General features: G+C 38.3%; 1 pseudogene; it reads left to right on the top strand.

Annotated features, from left to right (window-relative positions):
- Nucleotides 1–559: 559 nt before the first annotated feature.
- On the top strand, nt 560–960 carry LOC112314276 (UPF0538 protein C2orf76 homolog pseudogene; annotated as a pseudogene).
- The last annotated feature ends 9,102 nt before the right edge of the window (nt 961–10,062 follow it).

The following is a 10,062-nucleotide window of genomic DNA, read 5'->3' as shown; positions in this document are numbered from 1 at the left end:
GCTTCTTATTTGGCCAAGAAAGAGTAACTGGGAAAAAATTTATCTTTCTACCTGAAACCTCTAAAAACACAGACAAGATCTATGAATCAAAGTCTCTCAAGACATTGGGAATTAGGAAATTAAGGATGTTGATCATTAGACATGGGAAAGAAACTAGGTGAGCTGTACGATTGTCCCAGCTTTTTGCCTGGAAAAGGCCAATAAGGGAGGCCCAGGGAGGTGCAGCTTCCTCTAGGAGACAGACCTGGAAATTTGGATATGCTAAGGCAACTGGAGTTTGCAGGACAAAAGAATGGAGAGGAGAAAGCTGCACAGAGAGAAAACTCCAGAAATCAGTAGAGACACTAAAAAAAATTGTCAGCCCAGAGTTATATATCCATCAAAAGTATTTTTCAAAAAAGAAGAGTATTGAGATACCAATTTTGACTATTCATAGGCTTCCCTTGCTGGATCTCAGAGTAAAGCAAGATGGGCCAGATATGTTAACAGAGTTCTTCTTGTGTACACATGTGAGAGATTGTCTAGGACAGATGCCTACCTGTGATTGAAATTTTTGCTGGATCGAAAGGCATTTCTTCACATGGCTTTCAAGGAAGTGACTGTTACGATTCACCACTTTTGTTCATGTGATCATTGCAATTTCAAACCTTTAGTATATCACGCAGTTAATTTGGATAAAATTGTAAAGAGATTAATAGTATTTCCAAATGAAGATATCTCTTTAAGGGCCAGCCTGCCAACCACTATTTGGAAATTATGAGTATAATAAACTAGACATAATTCATCAAGCACAAGTAAAAAGAAAAATGAACTTGTGTTGAGTTTGTAAGATGACAACAGATTCCTTTAAAAAAAGACAGCACTCTAAAAGCACTTGGAATTGCCAGTGAAACTCAAATTGCATTCTTCTGCAAGGAAGGTTGTGAGAGCTACAAAGATAATCCCACTTTACCCTGGTGAAAACCTCCAGGGGCTTCCTTTTTGTCTACCTTTTTTAAACTCTTTATTCTGCTAGTGAGTTTTTGAAACTGACAGAATTAAATACCTTCTTAAAGACTTATAAAAAATACATTTTTTCATACATGCACAATTTGCAATAATTCTTCACACAGAGACCTGCAGTGCAAGAAATGCTAAGAGAAGTCCTTCAAGCAGAGGTAAATTATATCAGAGGGAAACCTGGATCGACACACAAAAGGGAAAACAACAGAAATGTTAACTACATGGAGAAAAATAGAGATTTTTCTTTCTTTAAACAATTTTTCTTTAAAAGATACATGTGAGGAAAATGTATGAAAGCAAAAGTGAGGAGGCTTGGGATTTCTGTAAAGAACTTCTGTAAACAACGTCTATAAGGCTTAATATGCTCAATACATACATTAATTCTCTCGGCAAGAATCTTGCCCTTAACTTGTTTGTTCACAAGAGTGCCCACTGCATGCTGGGTGGCACTGTAGACTCCTCCCTTTTTGCCCTGGTAACAATTGTGGGGCATTCCTTTTTGAACAGTGTCCATTCCCTTGCTGTCTGCAGTATCACCTTTCTTGTAGATTGGCACGTAAGTGGCCAAAGAAGCAACTCCATGTTTTCTAAAAGGCCTAGAGAACATATAGCGGGTGCCTCTCCTCTTTCCCATTGTGTTGGTCATTTTGATGAATTACTGGAATTTGGTGGTGCCAGCCAAAAGTATAGTCTGAATACATTTTATTTATTTTTAAAGAAGGAGAATAGGAAGGAGAGGGAGAGGGGGAGAAACACTGATGTGCAGGAGAAACATTGATTGGCTGTCTCGGGCATGCCCCCAACTGGGTACCTGGCCTGACACCCAGGCATGTGCCCCGACTGGCAACCTTTTGGTTTGCAGGATGACCCCCAACCCACTGAGCCACACCAGCCAGGTCTGAGTACATTTTAAAGGAGCTATTGCATATAAAAATGCTGTGAATCAGCTGACGTTAAATTAACTGCATTCATGCATAAAACTGCTGAAGGCAGAACAACATTAAAACATCATGAGATAGTACAATGCCATTTACAGGAAGAAATGAATGTATTCCGTTCAATAAGGAAGGAATTTTAGAGAGAGCAAAGCTGATCTTTCATCAGGACATAAAAGCTAAAAATGATTATTAAAAACTACGCATTTCATACTTTCCTTCTGTAAGCTCAGGTTGGAGACAGCTTATAGACACGACGCAAACAATATCCGAAAGCTTCCGTTCCAGACTACTTTGAGTTTCAGAGGAGAAATGTCTTCTTTTTCCCAGCAAGGTTGCCAGAAATACTTTAAGCACAAGAAAGTGACCCACTAACCTTTGATGCTCTCCCCAGACTGGGTTGTTTTGGAAAGAAGTCAAATGCTGTCTTCTCACGGAAGCCAGAAGTCAACAGTTCTTACACATAGTTGTGTAGTCACCTCTTGGTCTTTTCATCAGATAAGCATTTAGGGACACCCCTGCCCCCAGAAAAGGAGATCTGAGATATGCCCGTCCGTGCACAAAGGCAGCTCTGGATAACATGAAACATTTGTCAGAGAGGGCTTATTTCACATGAAATAGAAAGAGTGATATCATCAAGCAGAGCTTGTGTTTACAAAAGATATGGGAAAAATGTCATAGGTTCATGAGAATTTAAGACACATCTCTAGGGGTGAAATATTTATTGGTTATTTGCTATGTATTGGGCACTTTATATACCATACTGCATTTAACATAGAGATAACCTCTTTTCCATATGATGAGAGGTGACAGCTTTGGCTTTCCTGCCCTAATGAAATCTTTTTTTTTATTGTTGACATTATTACAGATGTTCCCCCCTCTACCACTTTGCCTGTCTCTACCCAACCCACAGCCACCTTCCCCCTGGCCTTCACCACACTGCTGTCTGTGTCTATGGGTTACACATATATGTTCTTTCACTAATCCCTTCACATTCTTTCCTCCAGTCTCCCCTCCCCTCTCCTTTATGACAGCTGTCAGTCTTGTCTTCATAAAGCTTCAAAGACTTGCTGCTACTTGCTCGTGGTCTCCTCTGCTGCAGTTACTTTTTTACCGTCAAGACTATGACCTGTGTTCACTGTGCTGGTCAAGACTATTGTAGGCTGACTTGGTAAATGCTTGTTGAATGACTGAACACACAGGGAAGCAGCCAGGCTGCCTCAGGTGGGCTGCCCCAGGCAGCTGTGGCAAGTTATCGGACCATGGGATTATCCACGCAGTGCTTCCTCGGTCTGAGTACTTGGGTCCAACATGAGAGAAAGCCAGATACTCTGCTAAATATACTGAATCACCACAACAACCTGTGAGATGGTTATTGTAATCCCTCTTTTGCAGGCAATGAAACTGAAGCCCAGAAGGGTACAGAAATTTTCCCAGGGTATCTCAATGAGTTACTAGTGATTGAGTTGGGATCTGTCTGAGGCTGAAGTCTTCTACTCTTCTGTACTAAATTCTCAGGAAGGCTTCCATTTTATTTTGTGGCTTCTTGACATTTCAGCTCAAAGAGACTCTCAAGAAACTGTTTTCCAAACTGGGGGTGGGGTTGGGGAGCAGGCACTGCTGTTTCTATTGTGTTTAACCTTGGATTAAACTCCAGGGAGGGTTTTGGGAACTTCACAGCCCTCAGGAAATACAACTCTCTCAGCTACTTAGTTAATATCAGCCTTTGATCTAGATACAAGTTCTGGCATTTCTTACAGAGTTTTCATTTATCAAAAGAGGCTACTTCAGAAATCACATTTTTAAATTTGGAATTTGTTTTTCAAGTTACATCACTTTTGCCATCTCCCTAAATTCCTGACTCCCAAAATATCATCGGCTTCTCTCTGCCTCTAGTCTAAGAGTTAGACATTTCCAAATTGGATTCTGCTTATCTCCATCTGACTTCTAGTGCCAGCGTTGCTTAGGCAGTCTCCTACCTTCCTCTGCCATCTCGGGAAAGTCGGAAAGACAGAATTGTTTACTAAATTCTAACAATTCCAGACTCTACTTTTTATCTCCCCAGTCTTATAGGAGCTAATTCCTAAATTTGTTGCTTCCATGATGTCTTTGTGTTCTCTTTTTACCTTCCCAGTTCTTCACTGCCTGCTTAATAATTGTGCATATGGAATTCTCTCTGTTGAAGTTACTGGTGTGGGTTTTTCTCATGACAGTATTGATTGATCCAGGACTCAGCAGCAAGAGATTATAATTTTTTTTTTCTAACCAAGAGCAGAACCGTCACAGTTACTTAGAGCAATGAAACTTTTTTTTCTGCCCTGTTTTATTTTTTCAGATGTTCAGGACGGGTTGACTGGTATGTATCAGGGGTCTATTCTTGAATCAATCAACTTTGGTAGATGGGAAAGGGCCAGGTATTTAAAATATGTTTCATTGGCAGTTGGCCCCAGAGAAAGTGGAATTAGAAAAAGGGCATCTCCTGTGTAATTATGACTTTGGGTAATTCAATAATCCTTAAGGACACTGAATCCTTTTGAATCACAAAAGGAAGAATACAGTATTCAATGCAGAATTAGTACTAATTCTATTATACCACATTCTCTTTCATGAGAACGTATCACTAATAAACTTTGCTTCCATTCTAACAGACTTGCTGATCTGTAATTCTTTACTGTGTTGTCAAGAAGAGCGGAGTTTCTCCTGTAAGGGTTTATATATTGTCAAGAAGTAAAGAAGCCATTAATAATTCATGGATTCTTATCACTACCCACGAAACTACGTCCATACTCAGAAATTTAGTCACACTGTAACCTAGTGAGTTCTGTGAAGGAAAATTTATAGAAGTCTTAGAATTTACTAGCCCAAAATCATGGAACTTAGAAGCTAGAAGGAATCTTATGATTTAGGCCAATTCCTTTATTTGGCAAAAGGAGAAGCTCAAATTTAAAGAAGTTAAATAGCTTGCCTAAGGCCATACAATTTTCTGGTAGAAGGTTAGAGACTGTATAGAATGTAATCAGTCGAAGTGAGCTAAATGTTTGATAAATATTCATTTTGCTATGTACTGTATCTATTTATTTAAAAATATAATTAATGATATTTTAAAACATACATAAAAGTAGAGGGAATAGCATAATGAACCCTCAAGCACTCATCGCCCAGCTTTATTAACACATGCTCATCACAGATAATCCATAAACAAAACCTTTATCTATTTCTTCTTAGTGAGCTTTGGTAGTTTGTATATTTCAGGGAATTCATCATATCACATTTTATTATTCTTGGTATAGATGGAAGATCTATGGTGATGTTACCTCTCTCATTCCCGATATTGGTAATGCGTGAATTCTCTCTCATTTTCTCTTTATTGCTCTTATGTTTTATACATCTCGGAGGCACTGTTCATTTTTCTTCATTATTTTGTTTTTCTGTTCTTTAGACTTAATAATCTCTATTGACCTATCTTCAGATTGGCAGAGTATTATTTTTTTAACCAGCTTAGGTCAGTTGTTTATACCCTGTAGTGACTTTTTCATTTCAGTTACTGCAGTTTCAACTCCAGAATTTCTGCTTTTATAAGATAGATTGACCTATCTCTTTTTTAATTTTCTTATTATTTATTCTATCTCTTCTGCACATAATTTTTTTTCTATTTGACAAAAATTATTCTTGTACTTTTTTACATTTTTAAAAACATTTTATTCTCTTTTTATTAAAAAGATGAGGCAAATACTGAAAAATGGTACATTTTAAAACTGGGTAGCAGGCATATATGCCCTCATTATATAATTCTATCTTGTTTTATTTTTAAAATATATTTTATTGATTATGCTATTACAACTGTCCCAATTTTCCCCCTTAGCCTTCTCTCCCTGGTAATTCCCATTCCCTCCAGCAATCCCCCTCTTAGTTCATATCTACAGGTCATATAAGTTTTTAGGCTACTCCATTTCCTATGCTGTTCTTAACATCCCCCTGTCTATTTTGTACCTACCAATTTGTACTTCTTAACCCCTGCACCTTTTCCCCATTCCCCTCCTTCCCCCTCCCAACTGATAACCCTCCCAATGATCTCTTTATCTATGATTCTGTTCTGTTGCTTTGCTTAGTTTGTTTTTTAGATTCAGTTTTTGATAGTTGTGAATTTATTGCCATTTTAATGTTCATAGTTTTGATCTCATTCTTTTTAAAAAATAAATCCCTGTAACATTTCATATAATAATGGCTTGATGATGATAAATTCCTCTAGCTTTACCTTGTCTGGGAAGCACTTTATCTGTCCTCCCATTCTAAATGATAGCTTTGCTGGACAGAGTAATGTAGGTTGTAGGTCCTTGCCTTTCATCAATTTGAATACTTTTTACCAGTCCCTTCTAGCCTGCAAAGTTTCTTTTGAGAAATCAGCTGGCAGACTTATGGGAACTCCTTTATAGAAAACTCCATGCTTTTCTCTTGCTGCTTTTAAGATTCTCTCTTTATCTTTAACATTTGGCATGTTAGTTATGATGTGTCTTGGTGTGGTCTTCTTTGGCTCCATCTTGTTTGGGACTCCGTGCTTCCTGGACTTGTATGTCTATTTCTTTCACCAAATTAGGTAAATTTTCTTTCATTATTTTTTCAAATAAGTTTGCAATTTCTTGCTCTTTCTCTTCTCCTTCTGGCATCCCTATGATTTGGATGTTGGTACGTTTGAAGATGTCCCAGATGCTCCTTAGCCTGTCCTTGTTTTTTCTTTTTCTTTTTGCTGTTCTTATTGAATGTTATTTTCTTCCTTATGTTCCAAATCATTGATTTGAATCTCAGCTTCATCCTCTCCACTGTTGATTCCCTACAAATTTTTCTTTATTTCACTAAGTGTAAACTTCATTTCTTCCTGGGTCTTTTTTATGCTGTTGAAGTACCCAACGAGTACTTTAAGCATTCTGATAACCAGTGTTTTGAACTCTGCATCTGGTAGATTGCTTATCTCTAGTTTGTTTAGTTCTTTTTCTGGAGTTTTGTTCTATTCTATCATTTGGGCCATATTTTTTGCCTCCTCGTCTGGCAGCCTCCTTGTGTATTTTTCTGTGTATTAGGTAGAGCTGCTTTGACTCCTTGTCTTAGTTGTGTGGCCTATTGTAGAAAAGTGTACTGGTAAATTGTGTGGGGTGAACCCGTGTTGCTACTTTGTGTGTCTGTATAGGGAAGGGCTCAGAGAGGCACAAATGCTTCTGCCTGGCCTTTGGAGTTTTTTCTGGGAGGAAGCTGTCTCCTGGAACTTGCCCTGATGCCAGTCGCTACAATTTCTCTCCATTTGTCACTGGTGCCCTTCCAGTTATTACTCTGGTGCTGAAGCCCAGAGGGAGTTAGTCTGCATAAGTCATAAGTCCACTATGGCCCTTTAAGTGGAGATTCCTGAGAACCCCAGTCTCTTTCACCTCCCCAATCCCCACTTATTTTTACAGCCAGAAGTTATGGGTACTTATCTTTCTGGTGCTAGAACTCTGGGCTGGACGATCTGGTGTGGGGCTGGGATCTGTCGCTCCCGAAGTATCCCTTCTGATTTTTATCTACCACACATGGGTGTGGGACTACCCATTCCGTGTCTCCACACCACTTCGAGCCTCTCCACATCTCTGCCCCTCCTACTCGTCTGGATGAGTGTGGCTTCTGTAATTTCTTGGTTGTTGGGCTTCCACACAACTTGGTTTTCTGACAATTATTGGTGATATTTTTTTTTGTAGTCTAGTTGTAATTTTTGCTGTGGCTGTACTAGGAGGCAAGCTGAGTTTACCTTCATCTCCATCTTGACCAGAATTCTCTTTTAATTGTGTAGGTATGGTTTTTTTTTTGAGTTCTTTGATCATATTTGATATGCCTGATTTCAAGTGTATGTTGCCAGTCAGAGAAAGACAAGTACCACATGATTTCACTCATATGTGGAATCTAATGAACAAAATAAAGTAACAAAATAAATAGAGACAGACTCCTAGAGAGCAAGTTGACAGCTTTTGGAGTGGGGGAGGGCTTGGTGTGGCAGTGGAGAGATTGAGTTAAAAAGAAAAAAAAAGGGAAAAAACTCAGGGACATAAACAACAGTGTGGAGATTGCCAGGGTTGGGGGAATTGTGGATGTGGAAGAGGAGATGGGGGAGTGAATGCTGATGGACAGAGACCTGACTTGGAGTGGTGAACGCACAATCCAGGGCACAGGTGATATGTTGTAGAAGTATACACCTGAAACCTGTACAATTTTGTTAACCAGTGTCACCACAATCAATTTAATAAAAAGGGGACAAAAAGTATATGTCAACTAATTCCAAAATCTGGACCCCCTTAAGAACATTTTCTGTTTGCTTTGTTTCCCCCACCAGGAATATAGTAAACATTCTAATTTCATTTCATGTCTCAAACTTTTTGTTGAAAATTAGACATTTTAAATCATAATTATAAAAATACTGGTATCAGACACCTCTATTCTTCTTGAGTTGCTTGTTATTTCTGGGCTTTTGTTGTTTCCCTTGTTGCTGCTTATTTGTTTAGCAGCTTTCCTGGACTAATACTGTAGATTCCATAGTCTCTAGTGTACAGCTAATGAATTCCTTGCTAAAGATTAAAATTTTTAAGTTACAATTTTTAAATTTTAAACATAGCTATCTAGAGTCATCCTTGGTACAGTGTAATTTAATGATAAGCCAATTATCAGTCAGAAGAGGACCTCAAATGCCTTATTTGTCTCTCTTCCACCCCTTATAAAGGGTACTTATGTGCGGGGCACACCCTCAAACTTTCTGAAGTGTACAAAATAGCCTTAGATTTAGTTTCCTACTTTTGCAGGGCCTGAAGATGACTGGGAACTTTCTTTCTTTCTTTCCTTCCTTTCTTTTCTTTTCTTCTTTTTCCCCCCCAGGCCATGCATATGGCCTTGTACATATACACAACCTTTAAGATACTCAAGAAATGTCATAGAATTTCAAAATTTCCTATAGCTATTTATTTTTCAAAGATTTTCTTTAAAATTCACATTTAGACCGTGGTTTGCCGCACCTGAAATCACCACCTTAGTGTTGTGAACATTTTGCTATTGTTTCTAGTAGGCTTGGAGCCTGGGGATTTATTTTGTTTGTTTGTTTGTTTTTGCCTGAGGTGAGCTCTTAATTAAGTTAAATAATCACACATCCTGGGGGTAGAGATTTTCCAGGGAGCTGCAAGTTTGTAGAAAATATTGACTGTTTTCTGAGAATAGGGCTTTTAGTAGTCTCTCCATTGGCTGCAAGGCTCTGGGAGGTAGGGGAGCAGGGATGGAGCATGAAAATAGCCCCAGATTAAAATATCACATACTCTACTATTTTATCAAGGTTCAGTAGTTTCTTTTGGATAGACTTTTTTTTTTCCAGTTTATCTATGACACTGATGAATTTTTAGAGTTCTGAAATGTTAAGTTTTTCTGCCATTACTTTTATTGCTTTCATGGGAGAACTAGTTCATCAATGTTTTCAATCTATCATTCAGGAAGTCAATCCATTTTTCTTTTTGGAAGATATTTTAGCTGAATATAGAATTTCAAGAGCATATAGACCATTGTCTTCCGATATGCCATTTCAGATGAGATGTAAACATAATTCTTTTATTTATTCATTTGTGTATAATGTGTTTTTATTTCTCTGCTTTTGCTTTTAGAATGTTTCTTTTTCACTGATTTTAGTTATTTTACTATGATTTGCTTTGGAGTGTATGTGTGTATTTCCCGGTTTATTCACTTTAAGTTCTTTGGTTGACCTTGGATCCAAGGGCTTATAGTTTTTAGCAAATTTGGAAAATTTCTGGAGTTTTATTAATTTTTTGTCCCCACCCTTCTCTCATTCTTGGATCCAGCACTTGCTATTGTACATTGTGCTGCTATGAACATTGGGGTGCATAGGTTCTTTTGAATTGGTGTTTCAGGGTTCTTAGGGTATAATCCCAGCAGTGGAGTTGCTGGGTCAAAGGGCAGTTCCATTTTTAGTTTTTTGAGGAATGTCCATATTGTTTTCCACAGTGGCTGCACCAGTCTGCATTCCCACCAACAGTGCACGAGGGTTCCCTTTTCTCCACATCCTCTCCAACATTTGTTTGTGGATTTGTTTATGTTGGCCATTCTGATCAGT

Source organism: Desmodus rotundus, chromosome 5 (assembly GCF_022682495.2).
Source record: "Desmodus rotundus isolate HL8 chromosome 5, HLdesRot8A.1, whole genome shotgun sequence".
Classification (NCBI taxonomy): domain Eukaryota; kingdom Metazoa; phylum Chordata; class Mammalia; order Chiroptera; family Phyllostomidae; genus Desmodus; species Desmodus rotundus.
Note: the sequence above shows the minus strand (reverse complement) of the source record. Positions and strands in the feature narration are given on the sequence as shown.